We start from the raw sequence: 20,195 nt of genomic DNA on the forward strand, positions 1-20,195 counted from the left end.
AATCTATTTGGTCAAAACTATTTCGAGACATTTTTCGCATATTTTTATGTTCAGTGAAACGCATCATGGATGACTAACACACCAAGATCAACGGTTCTGTGAATGAAAGTTACATTAAACTTATAAAATAGACTTTGATCTCTGCAACATCATCTGTTCTATTTCTCTATCGTAATTTATTCATTAATTTTGAATTTTATGTTTTTAGCTTAAGAAACCTTTAAAACAGTGTTCTTTCAATTACGTGACACTAATAGAGGACCTTTTTATCATGAATATGTACAACATTCGGTATTGTTTGTGATTTCTTTATCTGTAATTGGATATAGAAATTAATGCCGTCATTTTGATATCGATGGTGTGTTTGTCATTTGAAATAAAAAATGTTAGTGCCTTTGTTATAGACGGGGTTGGTGGTCTAATGACTACCACTTCTGCTTCATAAGCAGAAGTTCATAGATTCAATCCCAGGCCCGTCTCTTATCAGTTGATCTATTCGATCATATCATTTGCTAGAACCAGAGACTAGAGTTACATATTTCTCAGTAGCACATAAATGTACTGATGAGCCTCCAACCAAACCGCCTCTCAACTCATCGGAATCCTAGTGTGCTGCGCCAGACGGAGGCTCACGAAAATTTGAAAAGCGCGCGCTAGGTGATGTGCTCTCGGGGATACTCGTCTTATGTGCTGCTCGGTGCTACGGCTCGCCATCGGTATCCAAGTTGTGAAACAGCTGCTTAGTAATGAAAAGCCTCTACAACTATTTTCGCCTCTTTATGCAGGTGACGAAGCGCATGAGACCGCAGTGAGACGCATCTCAAGAAAAATGAGGCGCACCAAAAAAGGTCTCACAATGTACAAAGCGCCCGTGCGCTTGCAAGCAATGAGGGCTCCTGCACCTAAGGCTACAGCACGTGCACAGTAACTCTACCAGAGACGGAGAACACAGTTTTCCTACGCTTCCATTCTCTTATTATCATTGCATGGCTTTCCTTACGCCTGATACATAGGCAGTCTGCTAACAAAACCATAAGCATATCTGCAATAAAATCACTACCCTTACACCTTCCCGCATGACCTGTCGTAGATGCAGGGGTATATCCGGTCTACTGTGGACTAGTTTCGAGTGCATCATCAATTCTTCGCCCATCCCCTCATTGGTTTGCATTCTGACGTGGCATGCGCCATTGTTGCCTGTGTTTCCATGTGTTGTTGAAGGTCACCACTTATACACTGAGGGTGTCTGTTAGTCTAAAACTCAAGCTCACAAATGTTGATGCCTCTGTTATTATTCAGTATATTCAAAAGCATTATATTGTCACATAACTGTTACATTCCCGCTAATTTAACGTGTTTAAAAAAAATGATTTCGTTGGTTTGACAAGACAACATCAACAAATGTTCAAAAAAATGATCATGTTGGTTTAATCTTTGTGATTAATATGAGATTTTTTAGAATATCAAGATTACTATATTTTTCATATACCGTTTTGATTCATATTACGGACACTTAAGGCCTCAGGGAAGTATAGCACAGCATAGAGCATACAAAATAAATGATTCTGTATGATTCCTCAGCGTTATCGAGCGCCAAAAACCCTTAACTTTCGAATCGCGGGTAAAGAATACGCTTCCGCAACTTGAATAATTTTAAATTAATCGAAATGTATGGCCTTTTGATGATTCTTATTCCGGACGCGTTCTCACTTTTGCCTCATATTCCGGACACTTTGATTCGAATTCCGGACATCTCATGAAAATTATTAATAGAAAAGTCAAATCATCAAATGAAATTGTAAAACCGCTAAAGAGACGTCTAAGGCAGTTGTGCATTATAAATTTGCATAGATATTTATCAAAATAGCTTATTAAAACAAGCCTCGAAATTGTGAACTTTCGAACGGCAAAAATTGAAACATTTCGTGTGAAATGTTTCCCATACAAAGAAGAGTGTCCGGAATTAAAATCTGTCCGTAATATGAATCGAAACGGTATTATGTTGAACGAAATCCTTAATTAAAATTGTTTTAGTCGTCTTCGTATCAAAAAGGTGATGATGAATATCCTAGAACGCTGAGTTATAATAACAACTTTGAAAAATCCCGATTGGTTCAGCCAACCGCTGTTAAATCTAAAAGAAATGAACAAAACAAATAAATGTTAGTAGCATTATCCCAAGAAGAATATAGATAGCATCAGCAAGTATTGCCCAACGATAGTAATCAAGAAATGGTTACCGGGAAAAAATATTTTCCAATGATTGACAAGCGCTTCGCGGCACTTCTTGAAATTTATACCGACGTACTTCAGTTTTTTAACTTCTTATTTAGTTTTGTCGATACTTCTTAGTAAATCCGTATATTTAATCACAATAAGAAACGATTGATTCTAATTTTTCTAAACGGAATTCTATATTATCGCCGTATCATATCGTACATTGATTTGAAAAAGTTAGAAATGCACAAAGTATTGCGTTTCCATGTTTATTATGCTGAAAAATTATGTAATTTTCAATCATTTCGAAGTGTTTTTTACCTGTAAGGAAAAATAACATACACTACGGACTCTCTTAAAAAGTATTGCAACATCAAGTTGAATATTGAATCACTTCCCAAAAAGTTTAGCATCACCTCAAAACAGTTAAATTTACGAGAACCTTAAGATTTACAAAGATGAGCAAAGTTATCCAGCGAATCAAGGACATACGAAAAGTAAACAGATTGGTTCGAAATTTTGTCGCAACGTGGCGCTAGTGTGCATGTAAAACTGATCGTTCTACACTAGTTCTATCTCCAGATCCAAATGAGATAGAAAGTTCGAGTCTTCGGCAAAGTAGTTCAGAAAGTCATGGACATCCGGAAGCTTAACCCCTCTACCGGCAGCTTCATTTTATACCGCTAAAAAAATATTCAAATCGCTATAACTTTTTTGTTTCTCGAGATTATTGCACCATTTTTTCACACTATCTCAAAAAACTCTTCTAGTTTAAGAAGCCGTATCGATATCAATCATTGATGATCTAGTTTTTAAGATATTCCGATGTTTCTTGGGGGACCGACATTTTCCATATAAAATGTCTTTGGTCAATTTTTTCAAAAAAATAAAATGTGTGCTATACAATGCCAGGTAATGAGGAGCTACTCTGAAAAAATCATACAAATCGGTTCAGTATTCTTGAAGAAATCTGAAAATTACGATATGGGGTTTTTAGAGTTTTCAAGATCTTTATTTGTCCAGCGTGGTACCAGAAACATAAACGCTCATTACTCAAAGACGGCTGCACCAAATTGCTTCATTTTTTCACAACATACTCGCATTAATGTATCATTTTGTGCAGTGAATATCCGAGTACGATATAAATTCTGTAGCCTGAGATATTTACGTGGGTTATGGCTACGAGTCGGTCCCCCAAGGAATTTCGGAATATCTCCGGATCCAGATGACCAATTATCAATATCGTCACATATTCTTAAACTAGGAGAGTTTTTTGAGGGCTTGTGAAAAAATGGTGCAAAAATATCAAGAAACAAAAAGTTATCGCGATTTCCCAGACAACCAGAATGTACGTATAACCAAATCACATTTTACGTTATGCGATGCTTATATGCGCAAAGTTTCACGTATAAGATGTCGCGAAAATGCCTTATACGTACAAAAGTGGAAGCGATATGCGTACATATTTTATATGATGAAAAATAACATGCAATGCGAGTGTATTGATTTTCTTGCGAATTAGTCTGTACTCTTATGCGACTTAATGTATGATAACAAAGTTTTTTTGACAGCTGCTACGGATTGATCCGACTTGCTTTGTAAAAGTATACGGGACGAAACGGAATGTACGTATGAACTCATAAATTAGCGTTTTATGCGAGGAAACTCATCGATCAAACGATTTGATGCACCATTTAGTGCGGGAGTGATGCAGTTTTTACAAATAAACGACTTTGTTCGCATACTGCTATGCGACTTCTGGTTGCCTGGGTTGTATATTTTATTAGCGGTAAAAAATGAAGCTGCCGGTTGAGGGGTTAACAGTTTGATTCGAAATTTTGTTACAGCGGTCTACGGTTGCCATAAAAACCAACTTTTTCTCTGGTTCTTCAACTCGATATCGGTTCTAAATCTTGCCACTGCGTAACGCTAGTGAACATATTAAATTAGCATCTATGTCTTGATCCAAATGAAATAGAAAGTTCGAGACAAAGTTGTTTTGAAAGTCAAGGAAACACGGAAGTTTTTTTCTGCTGCTAGGTGGCGCTGGTAAGCACGTAAAAATGAGTATTTTATGCAAGTCCTTCTTGCGATACACATGAAATAGAAAGCTCGAGTTCAGGGCAAAGTTGCTCAGGAAATTGATGCATTCTGAACGTAAGCCGAAATTGAACGGATCCCGAGCCAAATTAGCACGAGAACGCAGTAGTCAATGAAGCAAGAGCCTGCCGTTGTTCATGAACGACCCGTTGAGTTGGCAATTATGATCAGAGCTCTCATTTAAGAAATAAATGAATGAACAGTCGTAAACTTTCAATAAGGGGAAAACATACAACCTTTGGTTTAGATTTTCATCATAAATCAGTCAAAATTTATTAGGTTCAATTTTCGGCTCGCACGGGTTCATATTTTTTAACTGCACAATGTTCAAGCCTACTTGATCAATGCGTTGAACTTATTGAACTGGAACGCGAACTGAACGCGTTCAAATGCATCACTGCAGTGCCCTGGCTCAGGATGTTAAGGACATCCAGAAAGCAGACCTATAATTTAAAAAAAAATCGCTTGGTGCCGCTAGTGAGCAAATAAAATTAAGGATTTCAGATAAGTTGATAATTGGAGTCTTGAATATTCAATGATTTAGACCTGAGTCACTTTGAAATGAAGTGAATCAGAACTGAATCACAGAAATAAGAAGTGAATCAGGCCTAATACTCTTGAATATGATGTCAGACTTGAATCACTTAATTAAGAGGTGTATCAGACAGTGTTTGCTCAAAATTAAGTAGACCAATCCAGAATCTCTTGAAAATAAAATGAATAAGTTTCAAAACATTTGAACATCTGACCTGAATTGTTAGAAAACGAAATGAATAAGTCCTAAGCTGCTTGAAAGACATGAACCGCCGTGCGGGGTGACATTGGGCCTAGGGGGTGACTTTGACCGCCTCTTTCGATGCATCTCATGGTTAGTAGGAACGTCAAAAAACTAGTCTATGACCATTAATTGGCTATTTATAACGTATTCTTGAAACTTGACACATTGTTTTCATAATTCTGGCATTAGCTTGCTATGAAACCATTGGCCCAAAGTCACCCTTATGGACCAATGTCACCCCGCCTTACGGAAGTGGAAATGTAGTTAAACAAAAATGAACAACTCAAGCTCGAAATAAATCAGCTCTGAATTACTTGAGTTAGTAATTCGAACCTAAATCAGGTGAATATGAAGTAATTCAGACCTGTAATACTTGAATATAAAGTGAAACAGACTTGATCTATATGTTTGAAAACTTCTCTTCTGGTATACTTTCAGAAAACGAGGTTTTCAAAAATTGATCTGTTTTTTATCTAACAGTGTAAGAAAAGCTCCATTTATGTTGCCGACACGAATGCACCTTTCTGGTGTGAAGCGTCGTAAATACACAAACAAACAAACAAACCATTTATGTTATAGGATTATCAATGGTCCTAATCTAAGCGGTGCGGTCTCGAACATTTTTATCATTCAGTTTAATCACAATATTTTCCAACAGTGCTACCCGTTGTTTGTTTGCTTGTCTCTCCAGGAAACCATTTTTAAGGTTCACACTTAAAATACTTTACACAAACCTGGTGCAGTTTTATGTTGACAATAAGTTCAATAAAATGATTGTATCGGATGGATTCTAACCGAATGTTAGTAAGAAAAGCTTTAAAATATAGGCTTAAACAGTGTTGATAGACTCGCACTCAAATGTCAATCAATACGCTCTCCCGAGAGAGCAAACTCATTAGAGATCTCTTTCGCAAATCTCACGCTTGAGATTTTGATGCAAAATCAACTCAATCAACTCAAACCGTAAAAAATGATTCAGTGGCAAAACCCGGCCAAAACTCGTGTAACCCGAATATTGTTGTTTACGTTAGAAAGGATTACTATAATTTTACAAGACTAACAAGAAATTATTGCCGTGTGTGAGTTAACTGTGGAAATATGAGACAATGAATCAAAAAGGGGAGCCAACTCATCCATGATTTTTTGACTGCTGAGTTGCGTGATTCACAACTCACGCATGAAAAATCTCAAGCGTGAGTTGTGAGAAATTGAGTTTTTCACAACACTGGGCTTAAATAAGACCAAGTATAACGTTTCTTCAGCAGTTGGCAGTTTTTTGTGTTTCGTAAAATGTATAACCTACTTTAGCTTGACGAAGTGATGATCGCACACTCCTAAGCATACTCGGATCATTTTTATGAAAAATTTAGCTTGACAGCAGCTTGGCTGCTTGTTGATATCCAATTCGCACCCCCAGGTCCTAATAAAAGCTTGTGAATTAAATACACAGTTAAACAGTTTTGTCAACCATTGGCTGTTGGAGCAATCTTGTGTCTGACAGGGGGAGGAGGGATCAGGCCAACTCTCGCCTCTTCCTTCATATGCCAATGCGTAAAACTATATTAAATATTTAACATATCTAAGGTTTTGTTGTTTGTTTGCATATTTTGCGTTATGTGTTGTCGTTGGAAAAAGAAATTATAGTTAGAAAACTGGACAACAATGAACTGCAATTGAAAAGAAAATAAGAATTCATAATCTTTCCAAACCCTGATTTTAAGGTGATGTAACGCTAACATAGAATTGAATAAGGTAGAACTGAGTATAAGGCATTCTTCCACAACTTGTATGATACACTCCAACCTCTTTTTACGACTGTTTTTTTACCGACGGTTCTTTTTCCGACCACTTTTTTACGACCGAAATTCAGATTAACGACCGTTTTTATAAATGATCATTATCTTAACAATGTAGAACAATATTTCAGAATCTGAGTAAACTTATAAAATTAGTTTTGGCCAGCTAGATTCGCAAAATACCCCTTGGTGCGTCACCCATTCGAAAAAGTGCGTCTGTCGCTGCTACTGCTGCTGCATGGCATGGCATCGCATGGCATGCTACGTGAGTGCGCGTGTGTTTGTCTTCTGTGAAGTGTATCAAATTGCGGCTGCATTTCCTGCGCGCTCGTCCAAAAAATATGAAACCAATTTTTGTGAGATAGAGGGGGAATGAACCGAGAACCGAGGTCGTCTACGCGTGCGAAGGGAAACCCCAAACAGTATATTCTAATTTATTAAATCGTTCAAACAGTAGCATACGACTACGGACACCGAACGAAACGAAAATTTTAATGTAAACGATCATTATGTAGAAACAGACGCGAATGTCGTGCAGTGTGCGAATTATATTTATGCTGCTATGCTTCAGTGTCATTCCGCAGTCGTCGTCAGTAATGTTGCTGGTTGCGGATTTGGTCGCAAAGGTTATTAACGACTACGGACTGCTTTTCAAGGGTTAAATATATTCACTGACGAACGTACAAACACACACACACACACAGAAAAAGAGAAAGAGCGATGAGAGAGAATGGGAAAAAAGGATAAAGTTACCAACTTTACGCTCGTTGATTAGCATCGAATTAGTCGTGGGGGGATTTATGTTTGAAGGTGGTATGGAAAGCAGACATGCCTTGTTGTACACATGCTGTTTGTTAGGCCGGATTTTGGCACCGAGTGTTGGTGACTTCCGAAGAACTGTAATCGGGAGGTTTTGCAAGTCAATGACAGCTATTTATGGATATTTACATGTTTGCAAAACAAAGGCTAAGCTGGAACACGTTGGTTGCCAACGTAATAAAATGCTGCTTTTTTATTGGGCCAACGGCCGAAACAAATTATTCAATGATGTCAGATTCATAAATTTTCATAATATGTGTCGAATACTGGAATAGAAAGAGATTTATGAGGAACATTGACGATTTTGTACAATAATGAATGAATAAAATGAAATGGCAAATGGGATTTACTGAAGAGTAGCACTTCTAGTACTACATTCGATCCCAGATCACAGTACACATTTCTTATATTTCTGGATTTTGCTCGAATACCTCATGAGCCAATGAAAAATTATGTATAAATGTATACAACTAGAAGGCTTTAGTTTCGCCTTCGATTTGATCCTTAGGAAAAAAATGGTTCACAGTGTTTAATAAGAAATGTATTGGGAATAAGTTGGCAACATTGAATACGTTCGATCTATAGTCAACTCTCGCTTACTCGATATTTCGTATCTCGATATCGAGTTAGAAACCCATAGTAAAAGTTGGTTTTCATGACTACCTCGGTGGTCCCTTGGATCGCATTTGCACTGGTTTTGTGTTCTATAACTCGATGGTCCCTGCAAAATCGAGTTATGGAGAGTTGACTGTATTTCTACTGATAAATCTTCCAAACTATGTGTTGGCATTGCTGAATTCGCTCTCATGTGATTCTGAAGCACGATCAAAGCAAGCAAAGAAACAGCTGCCCCTGCACTGTTATCCCCCTGAGTTAATCAGAGTTGTAGCAAAAGATGATAAACAGGCTCTAATGATGTGTTGCGGATCATGATTATTACCGAGAGCGATAGGTGAGAGATATTCTCAATTCTCTCCGAATACAGCCCCTTCTTCTTCTTCTTGGCATTACATCCCCACTGGGACAAAGCTTGCTTCTCAGCTTAGTGTTCTTATGAGCACTTCCACAATTATTAACTGAGAGCTTTCTTTGCCAAAGTTGTCATTTTTGCATTCGTACATCGTGTGGCAAGTACGATGATACACTATGCCCAGGGGAGTCAACAGGGTGTCTACTCGTTTACCAAAATGAAATTCCCTGATATTTCCAGGTTTTTCCAGGTTTTACAAAATAATTCCAGATTCAAGAAGTATTCTAATTTTATATGGCTAAAACAAAATAATGACAAATTGTTAAGTGTTTTTGAGTTAATAGCAATTTATACACTTCTAAGGATTTTTTAAAAGCATGCTAAAGCAAATGAATTTTATTTGCCAATGATGGAGTCTTTTATTGCGTTTGTAAGAAAGTTCGTCGTGAACTGAACGGAAATTTCAAGTACAACAGCGTCCTTCTGTTTTTTTTTTGTACTGCGTTCTTCTGCAATAAAAGATTATGCACCATTCATATCCATGGGCCATTTGGATATCAAGAACAGCTTCATGGACGCAAAAGTAAAATTTTATTTGGATTCATGACAATATGTTAAAATAAAAAAATTTCGCAACTAAGCATACAGTTCTGATCTGCAAATTCTCAAAAATACCTCAAATTAATTGAATCGTGTTAATGGTTTTAACAAAAGTCATCTGCTCAAGTATATTCCCATCTAAATTAACACAAATAATCCGTAAGACTTTAGGAACCCCGGATAACACAGCGCAACAAAATAGACATTTTTGTGTGTCTGCAAATTACCACAAACAATATCTCAGGGAATGCAACAGAAACACCTTAAAGACTAAGTAATGTGTCTCTAGTAAATTTGGGGTTGCTAAATCTAATGCCGTTCTCAAAAATTTTCCAGCACGTCTGGATTTTCAGCTACAGGTCGCAAAGTTGTTTAAAACACGGGTTTAATTGATGTTTACATGGAATTTAAAATATGATTTATCAAAATTGTTCGTGATATAATCAAGCATGCAAAATAGGTCTTTAACTTTCATTTCACATATAATTTGGTTGAGATCGCACGATTAAATTTCGAATCAATCGATTTTTTCAACTTATTAACAGTCTCCATACATAACTCTTCGTTTCTTTTATATGGCAAAATACAACACTTTTCTAAATTATCTAAAAATAAATTTTGAGAGTCAAAAACATTATGAACTTTGTTGATAAGTATTGTTATACACATGAAGTATGAGTTTTAAGGCAAATCAGGCAAATAAATTACCTTACAAGCTGGCAAACTTTTTTTTTTAAGACACCTACTCGTTAATGCTTCCAGTGGGCAACGGATTAGCATGCAACGCCCAGTGACACAGTCGGAAAGCATTCCTCACGAAAAGTTTTCCACCCGAGGCGGGAATCGAACCCACACTCCATAACACGATGTGGTTGAATGCCTGGTGACACTAACCACACGGCTACGAAGCCCACATGCAAGTTGGCTGAAATAGGCAAATTTTGTATTTTCAACATTAACTATATCAAAACCTAAATGTGCTGTGATGCTTCTGAAAACGGCAATGGATTCAGTAACCCTTAATTAAGCAAATGGCGGTATTTTGGTGCTAGAGACAAAACCGTGTTCCGCAGTGTAACAGAAACATAGATCATCAAGCCCCCGGTTAATCGCGCCTGACCTGTATAACATTTGAAAGTGGCAATTAGGAAAATGAATTGTTACATTTCATTCGAAAATGTTAAAGCGTTCTAAATTAACCATCTCTTTCCCATGTTATCTCCAGAGCTTTTTCTGAAATCAATTATTTTTCAATAATTTTAAAAATTGTGCATTGAGCAGTTTTGGTAGCGACTGAATGTCTTATGCTAGGAAATTCAAAAAACTCCTTCCTGAAAAAAACTACCAACCAAACGGTAATCAAAACACAAAACGAGTCCTAACAATAACCAGGAGAAAAAAGTTTGATACGACCAGACATTTCTTAGAGAATAAGACTAAAACTTGTTTTGGAAATTTCTCGTGACATAACGACAAATAATTTCTTCAGGTTTGATGAATGGATAAATAACTAACTTTATTTGAGAGAATTTGTTTTTTCTTCGGAAGTTCATTGAGTGATTATTTCCGATGAAATTTGTCAAAAAAAAAAAAGTTTTGGATATCTCAAAATGAAACAAGGGTTTTTTTTATTCAAAAAATTATCACAAACAATCCGGTTATTCTTCCATCGGTTTTTCTAGAACATCCTCCAACACTCCAGCTTAAAACATGTTGAAATATTCAACCAGAAACAACTCTAGATGTGTCCAAGGATTACCCAGGGTTTTGTACAAAATTGTTCATCAGAATTTCTTTAAGACTTTAACTATAAATTTATCTAAGGATACCTTCAGGAATTACTCCAGAGATTGCTCCTAAGATGTCTTTGAAAAGTCATTCAGTAATTCTAAAAGATTTCTCAAGGAAGTTTTGAAAAGAAAATTTCATGTATTTCTCCAAGGAAATGTGAATGACATTTTCCAGAAAGCTGAGAATTCGTTGACAAAAAATTGTGACGTATTCCTAAAGCAAATTTCGGATAACTTTAAAAACTTTAAACTTGTGTATGTTCTTAAGTCACCCTTGATGAATAAGGATTTCTAGAATAACTTGCTCTGTATAAATTTTACAAGATTTTCTAGATTATCGCTAAGATAATTGAAAAACAAAATCAATTGAATCTCTGGTTAATATCCCACAAGATTTTGTGAAGGAACTCCTGGAAAACATAGAACGAAATCCCCAAAAATTGTGCAGGAATGATCGGAGGATTTCTTGAAAAAAAAGTTGTAGTGTTAACTCGTGTGGAACTTTAAATGAGCTTTTGAATATTCCATGGGAATTTTTTGAGTAATTCATTGTTTGGAAGAACTCCAGTAATCCTTGAAATACTGGATAAATTCCTAGAAAATTCTAAGAAAACTCAATAATGAAACACAGGTTGAATTGAAGAAATTATTTTAAATGTTTTTAGTAGATTCACTCGAATAATTCAAATAAATTTTGAAGCAATTCTCGATCACTTTTTCAAATCGACGTAAGCAACTTCCATACGGTTTTGAGAAAATTAATTCAGAAGAATCACAACATGTCTTCTAAAACTGTTTTAAAATGAATCACCTTTTTGACATTTTTTCGCCGTGTACATTGCTTAAATTTTGCATACAATAAGCTCGCATTCAAAAACTAGGGAGATCCTGTTATTTCCCACAAAAATTTTATTACAAAACGATAAGCCGATTTATTCAGTTACTTTCGACGTTTTTCTACCAGTGTAAAATCGACTCAAGTAATGTTTTGTTTCGATTCGTGGTTAAGTCACTTTGTCTCTCCATACAGCGGAGCGGCGAAAATAGTGGTTAGGTAGCAAAAGTTGAAAATCTTACTTTCGTCGTTTGGTAAATCCGGAAAGTAAACGTTCTAAAAGTGAAAAATCGAGTTGGTTTAGTGCAAAATGTGTAGAATTTCGTCTGCGAAACACGTAGAATCGATAAAACAAGTTTATATACTTTTTTGACTTGAGTCTGTTTGAATAAGTTTTCGAGAATTCTTTGGAATAATCGTAGTTGAAATGGCTTGGAAATTCTTGTCGGGTTTCTTGGCCAAAAACTCTGGAATCAACCTATGCGGGTTTTCTTAAAAAAAAATCTGTGGAAATCTTTGGAATATCTCTTAGAGTAACAACTAGAGAATTCGGTTGAAAAGTTAGTGAAAAAATATCTGGAGATGTTTTTAAGAAATATGATAAGAAATTTTGCATAATTATCTGCAAGCAATGCAAGGCAAAAAGAGACTTTTGGAGACCATTTTGGTTAAAATAGACTAATTCTCTGCTACCGACCTTAGATATGTGAATCCTTTACTGATTAAATATAAAGATATTGCAAAACGTCAATTTGATATTTCCAAAAATTTCATACTCGAAAAGATCCTCACTGAACAGCTGAAATAGTGTTTTGATAGCGGCGCAGCTGAATTTTTTTCGATTGAAGAGAATTTTTATGCAAATAATGGTTGCTCTGGGTTTTGACGCAAAAATCCTTGGTGGTGAACATATTCTACCATTAATTACTGCCTCAAAATAATTTCCCTGATTGTGATCGAAATTCCCTGATAATTCCAGGTTTTTTCCAGGTTGAAAAAAATTCCCTGATAATTCCAGGTTTTCCAGGTTTTTCCAGGTAGTAGACACCCTGGTCAAGGAAATTTCCATTACGAAAAGATCCTGGACCGAGCGGGAATCGAACCCAGATACCTTCAGCATGGTTTTGCTTTGTAGCCGCGGGCGCTAACCATTCGGCTAAGGAAGGCCGAACATATTTTCTAACAAACTTTCGTCATAGGATATTCAAAGCAAAATATCTAATTACCACACCATAAATTTATCCTGAAATTCCCCGAAAGTTTAGCTAAAATATATCTTTAAAAATTCCCCCAGCAAAAAAAAACTTTGATTTTTTTTCGAATTCTACGTATTTCTCCAAATATTATTCCAAGAATTGTTTGAAGGGGTTTTCCCGGAAAGTTCAACATCTTCTTGAAGTCCGATGTATCTTCCATGAATTTCTCAAAAAAGTTTTAAATCATTCTACCAGGAGCTTTCTTCGGAAGCGCTCCTAGAATTTTTCTAAAGATTTTTCCTTGAGTCTTCTAGAGTATTTCATTATTTTCCCTGTCAAGGAATTTGTTTAAACGTCATCATTCTTTTATCTTTGAATCCAAGCACAAGGAATCACTAAATTTTGTAGAGAATTTTTCAGAATTAATCCATCATAAAAAAAATCCTTAGAGGAATCCAAAAAATACTACTTAATATTCCTCAACGTATTGTAATTGAAATTCCACAAGGGATTATTTCTTTCAAAGATCTCTTAAGGTATTACTCCTTGATTTTTTTTTATAAATCTTGTCAACTAATTTTTGAAGGGATTCCTTTGATGGTGCCAAAAGGAACACTCAACAAATTTTGAGATTTTTTTTATAGATTTACTCAAAGATACCGGAAGGAGTCTCACTGCTTCCGACATGAATTTTTCACATATTTTAGCAGGGGTTTCTCACAGATCCTGACTGGAGTCTTTCATAGATTCTGTCGAGAGGTATCAAAGATACTGAAAGGAATTTCTAACAGTTTTCGACAGAAGCTACTCACAGATTCCGACAAGAATCTTACGGACTTTGACAATAATACCTCCTACGATTCCGACACAAATCATTGACGATTCCGACAAGACTTTCACAGATTTAAACAGGGTTCTCTACGACATATGTATAGATTTCGACAGAAGTTTCTCAAACAGATGGCGACAGGAATTTCTCACATATTCCGTCAGAAATGTCCCACAGACAACGACTGTAATCTTTCACAGATTCTAACATAAATCTATCACAATTCCAGCAAAAACCTAGAAGTGTTCTGGCAAAAACTCTGTTTCAAATTCTGACAAGAATTCCATACAGTTTCTGAAACCACACACAAATTTCGACATGATTTTTTCACAGATCCGTCAGGAGTTGTCCACAGATTCCGACAGGTATCTCTTATCTATTTCGACAAAACTAAGAATATCTAACGGATTTCGACAGCAGCGTCTCGGAGATTTCAACAGTAATCTCTAACAGTTTCGAACAGAGATGTCTCACTGATTCTGACATAAATCTCCCACAATTTCGACAAGAATCTCATAGATTTTTGAAGAAATTTTCCACCGAATTCGAGAATCCAACTAGATTTCGATAGATGTGTCCCACATGTTTAGATAGAAAAATGACAGATACACAAATTCAGACAGGAATCTCTCACAGTCTCTGACCGTAATTTCTCACAGACATCGACGGAAGTTTCTCACAGATTCCGTGAGAAATCTCACAGTTCTGACAAGAATTACTCAATGTTTCGGACTCACAAATTTCGACAGAAATCTTTCACATACATGGTTCACTCTAACATTTGACAGAAATTTAATGTATTAATGATTCCGACATAAATCTCACAATTCCGACAAGGAGCTAGTAGTGCTCTACAGAAACTTTCTCACAAATTCCGACAAGAATTTCTCACATATTTAGAAATTACACAGCAATTTCTCACAAATCTGGCAGGAATTTCCCACAGACTCCGACAGAAATCATTTGCAAATTCCGACAAATATCTTTCATAGATTTTGACAAAACTAAGACAAGAATATTTTACGGATTTCGACAGAAGCTTCTCATCGACACTAATCCCTAACAGTTTCAAACAGAAATGTCGCACAGATTTTGTCATAAATCTCTCATGATTCCGACAAAAGCTCCATAGATTTTTGAAGAAATATTCCACAGAATTCGATAATTCAACAAGAGTTCGATAGATATGTTCCACATATTTTGATAAAAAAAATTACATTCACAAACTAAGACAGGAATCTCTCACAGAGATCGACAGGAATTTCTTACAGATTCCGTCAGAACACTTACAGTGCTGACAAGAATTTCTTAAAGATGTCGACTCACAAATTCCGACAAGAGTCTTTTACAGATTCAAACAGGGTTCGCTCCAACAGGTGTATAGATCCCGACAGAAATTTCCCGAACAGATGTCGTTATGAATCTCTCATATATTTCGACAGAAATTTCCCACAGACTCCAACAGTAATGTTACACAGATTCCAACATAAATCAATCACATTCTGATAAGAATCTAAAAGTGTTCTATAAAAATTTTCTTACAGATTCCGACTAAAATTTCAAGCATGTTTAGAAATTACACACAAATTCCTACAAGATTTTCTCACAAATCCGACAGGCATTTCCGACAGATTTCGACAGAAATCATTCGTATATTCTGTCATCTCTTATAAGCGGTTTCTTCACCACCGCTTAGGCCTTAAACCAGGTTTAATCGTATGGGTAAACGTGGTTTACGGCTTAAGCGAAGGTGAAGAAATCGGCCCTTATTGATTTAGACAAAAAAAAAAGATTTCAACAGTAATCTCTAACCGTTTCGAACAGAAATATTTCACAGATTTTGATATATTTCCACGATTCCGAAAAGAACCCCATAGAATTTTGAAGAAATTTTCTACAGATTTCGTTATGAAAATTTCACAGATTCTAAGCATGATGGATCATTCACAGACTCCGACAGGGACCTTACACAGATTCCGTCATAAATCTGTCATATACTGTGATGTAAACATTCAACATTTCTCGTGACGTTCGTTTCGCTTCCGTAGTCAGCAGTCAAACTATACACAGCACGGGCAGTAGAATAAACATCGAGACACACAAACACTGTGGAATGAATGTCGTCCGACAGGATGACATTTTGCATGATTTTCCGACAGATAGAAATAAACAAAACCGAACCGCTTTCTGGCGACGCTATCGTGGTCGGCTGCATTAACCTTCATCCAGCCAACATACTTTTCACATGCATAAAACACACTAAAAAGTGCATAACTTTTTTGTTTCTGGATGGATTTTGTTGAAATTTTCAGAACTTCCCGAAAAACTCTTCTAGTATATGGTCCAGGAAACTTACTAGGGCCACCTAGCGAATAATTTCCCAACCACTACCAGATAGCCCTTGGTCTACTAAACAACTTTTCCAAAGACATCAACCTTCAAGCTCATCAGGATCTTGAGATATAGAAGATTGACGAAAGTTTGTAACTAGCACCAGCTAGCAGAAAAAATCCCAATTAGGTTTGTTACTGCTGGATAGCTGTTGGTCTGCTGACCAACATTGCCGAAGACACCAGCTTTCTAGCTCATCAGGATCTTTAGATATAGAAGATTGGAAAAAAATTGTCATTAGCACCATCTAGCGGAGAAATTCTCAATTAGATTTGTTACTGCCAGATGGCCCTTGATCTGTTTAACAACTTTGCCGAAGCCACCAACCTTCTAACTCTACAGGATCTTGAGACATGAAAAATTGAAGAAAATTTGTCACTAGCGCCACCTAGTGGAGAAATTCCCAATTAAGTTTGTTTCTGCCGGATAGCTGTTGGTCTGTTGCACAACTTTGCCGAAGACACTAACCTTCTAGCTCGTTAGATTCTTAAGATATATAAGATTGAAAAAAAAATATCACTAGCGCCACCTAGCAAAAAAGTTCTCAACTAGTTTTGCTATTATTATTGAAATTCATTGGCTTTTTTCGGTGAATACAATATCTATACTCAGAGTGAAAGGGAGTAACGAAAGTAATGAAATGACAAGATGGATAGAATCGCAAGCGAGCGACGAGAGAAATGAACGTTATTTATTGGATTTTTTCGCGTCTAATATCGCATACCCCTAATTTGCCCAAGTGATCATTCGAACTGAAGTTAGATTTCTTTGCCAATTATATTCTATATAACGTCAATTTCGTATCAATCTCCGAAAATATGCCAACGATCGATAGAACTGTTACATACGCCGAACAATATAGTTAACAGGTCGATGCGACAAATTTTTGCCTGTCTAGTGTTAGTAGTGACCAGCACTACAATATCTAGCCGTTCAAGACCAGGACGTTAGGCAACGATTTGTCGTTTCGATTGTGTTGTTCACACATATGGCCCTCTGTTAAAACAAATTTTCAACTTCTATTCATTTCTCTCGTCGCTCGCTTGCGATTCTATCCATCTTGTCATTTCATTACTTTCGTTACTCCCTTCACCGAAAAAAGCCAATGAATTTTAATAATAATAAATTCATGCGGTGATTAAACCTTATAAATGTAGTTTTGCTATTGCCAGACAGTCCTTAGTCTGATGAACAACTTTGCCGAAGACATCAACCTTCTAGCTCATCAGGATCTTGAGATATAGAAGATTGAAGAAAACTTGTTGCTAGCGCCACCTAGCGGATAAATTCCCAATCAAATTTATCACTGTCGGATAGCCCTTGATCGACTGAACAATTTTGCCGAAGACACCGACCTTCTAGCTCATCTGGGTCTTGAGATATTCGTAGAATTGATCATGTGGCCAATTTTGGTACCCCAAGACAATCATTGGATGGTGGATAATTTGACATTTTTCTTTCGTACGTTCGTTTGGTCGCTCGTGTTGTGAAGCGATAAATTATCGTCCGACAACTCAACGTCAACTTGATAACAATCATTGATGGAAAGTGGTGAACATGTCTGCTGATCCGGAATCGTAACGAAGTAAAATGCTCGCGAGCATCAGAGTGCTGATTTACTCGCATCTGTCGGGTTCGCGAGTAAACGAAGCTAAAGTGATTCGTGAACGTATTCGGAGCTTTAAAGAGCCAATTGCGCTTGTCGAAAAAAAGCTATTTTTTTCTCCAAGATTTCTGGTTTTTAAGTAATTTTGATGGATTTCATACTGGTAAATTGATTTGATGGATATACAATTAATTTGTCTGTCAAAATTATAATAAATTACACCGAGTTATCGAGTCAATGTTTATTATCGGACGATAATTTATCTTCTAACGACCCTGAGCATGACTTTAAATTACGGTCCAGGATATCCGGTATATCTTTGTCATCAACAGAAGACAATGGAAGACAAAGTAATTGCTCATTAACTGCAAAAGAGCTAAGCAACAACAAGTTGAAAAATGATGAAATTCTTTCTAAGATTGTTTGAAAGGATAATCATAGCAGCTCGAAATTAGTTCTAGTTTGACTCTATTGTCGAGCTACTCACTGGTCGATATTGAGTAAGTAAATATCAATTAAATTGGACTTAAACCAAAATTGTGCTCACTTCCAAACTGCATAGCAAGTTTTTAGGTTATTTCGATATTAGTTAATATGTTTTCTTCTCTCAATGTCAGAAACGGCCTTTGAGAATTTATAAAAATATTAGATTTTTCTCAAGAAGCTTTTAGCCAAGGTCTGATTTTGTTCTTTATTTAAAAAATATATATATAAAAATACAGAAAAACACCTTTCAAGTTAATATTACTTCACATTTCGTTGTTGCTTCAACAATGGAATGTGTTGAAGCATGGACGAGAGCTAGGTCAGTAATAATTTTCGTATGCTAAAAAAAGTTTACGTCAAGGTGGCTATCCACAAATGTTTTGTATGGAGTAGGATTGATACAATCCATATTATGAAAATTTCTCAGAATTTCTCCTGGAAATCTCTCCAGATCCTGAGTAGGAATATCACTAAATTCCAACTACGAACTGCATTGAAAATCGCCATTAAGAATCTCTCTAGATTCTGACAGAGATCTCTCCATATATCAACGAGTTATCTCTTTCTCCAGATCCCAACTAAAAATCTCTCGAGATTACGTCTAAAAGTCTCTCCAGATTCCGACTAGGAATCTCGTCAAATTCCTCCTAGGAATTTCTGCAGATTCCGACAAAGATCCCCCAATATTGCGAAAAATAACTTCTCCTGATTCCGACTACAAATCTCTCTGAGTTCCAAGTATTCTCTTCAGATTCCGACCTGGAATTTCTCCAGATTCGATCAGGAGTCTCTCCAAATTCCGACCACGAATCTCTCCGGATATCAACTATGAATCTCTCTACATTCCGACATAGAATATCTCCAGATTCCATCAGATGGCTCTCCATATTCCAACTAGGAACCCTTCTAGATTTTAACTTTACATCTCTACAGATTTCGACAAAAAGTTTTTGAGATTCAAACTAGAAATCTGTCCAGATTCTCACTTGCTACGGACAAGGAAAGATCATGGCAAGGAATCTCTTCAAATTCATGTAACGAATTTCTTAAATCCCGACTAGAAATCTCTTACAAAATCCGGTAAGAATCTGTCACAGAGTCAAAAATAAATCTGCAAGGACCTTTTGCTGACAGGAACCACTCCCAGTCTCTGATAGGAATCTGTCACAGAAACTTACAAGAATGTTCCCGATTTCGACAGTAATTTAACGGATTCTGACAGGAATCTTTTATAAATTTCTATAAAAATTTACTCTTGATTGCGGCAGTGGCGAGGGAAGTGGGTAGGACAAGTCGGACATGTACTACACACAAAAACACCCACGATTCAACAAAAAAAATTAAATCAGCAGAAAGCTTGAAAAAAATTATACTATTTTTATTTGTTATACACCCAAAAGTTGAAACCGTCATTATAGGCGTTTTCTGCGTCTATTGATGGCGGAAAAGTGTTCTTCTGAGCGACATGACGTTTTTGAGCGTCTATTGATAGGCAGATAATCCGGTCATTGAGTCGAGCAGTTTTTACGGTACAAATGGGGAAGTACAACTTGATATGCTTTTTGCACCACGCATACCAACAAGCAGGTTTAGTGCTGTGCTATATTATTAGGTTCACACGCTCATGATCATGAATCGATCCTGGTTGATGTCGCATGTGTATTTTTTTTTCATGTGCGTGCATCACCAACACATGTGTTAAAAAATAAAACTTCCATACATATGCCTTTTAAGTGCATGTATTGGAAGTATAAAAATACGCAAAAAACCGAAAGGGTGCAA

General features: G+C 36.4%; 1 protein-coding gene across 14 annotated transcripts in view; it reads left to right on the forward strand.

The window, feature by feature from the left end:
* The window catches only part of LOC5571891 (uncharacterized protein CG43867), a 534,531-nt gene that overhangs the window by 429,025 nt on the left and 85,311 nt on the right, over nucleotides 1-20,195 (forward strand). The window lies entirely within an intron of this gene.

Source organism: Aedes aegypti, chromosome 3 (assembly GCF_002204515.2).
Source record: "Aedes aegypti strain LVP_AGWG chromosome 3, AaegL5.0 Primary Assembly, whole genome shotgun sequence".
NCBI lineage: Eukaryota > Metazoa > Arthropoda > Insecta > Diptera > Culicidae > Aedes > Aedes aegypti.